Source organism: Pteropus vampyrus, unplaced genomic scaffold (genome assembly GCF_000151845.1).
Source record: "Pteropus vampyrus isolate Shadow unplaced genomic scaffold, Pvam_2.0 Scaffold51, whole genome shotgun sequence".
Taxonomy (NCBI): domain Eukaryota; kingdom Metazoa; phylum Chordata; class Mammalia; order Chiroptera; family Pteropodidae; genus Pteropus; species Pteropus vampyrus.
In genome coordinates this window covers 916,988-917,243 of record NW_011888832.1, presented here as the reverse complement: position 1 = coordinate 917,243, position 256 = coordinate 916,988, and positions in this window count along the sequence as shown.

Genomic DNA, 256 nt, shown 5'->3' with positions numbered 1-256 from the left:
GAAACTGACAGACCACGGCACCCCAGCTCTCTTCATTTTAGAGATGGGGAGACTGAGGCCCAGGGAGGGAGGGGAGACACAAACAAAAGCTCTGGTGGCTTTAAGAAGGAAGAAGCCCCATCGTTTGGGGATCAGAGAAGACTCCCCGGAGTAGGAGGCATTTAAGCCTTTTCTCATTTGCCCCCAGAATGCTCACTGGAGGTGCTTACGGCTGCAGCATTTACCCAGAGATAACTCGTGGATTATAGTCCTAACC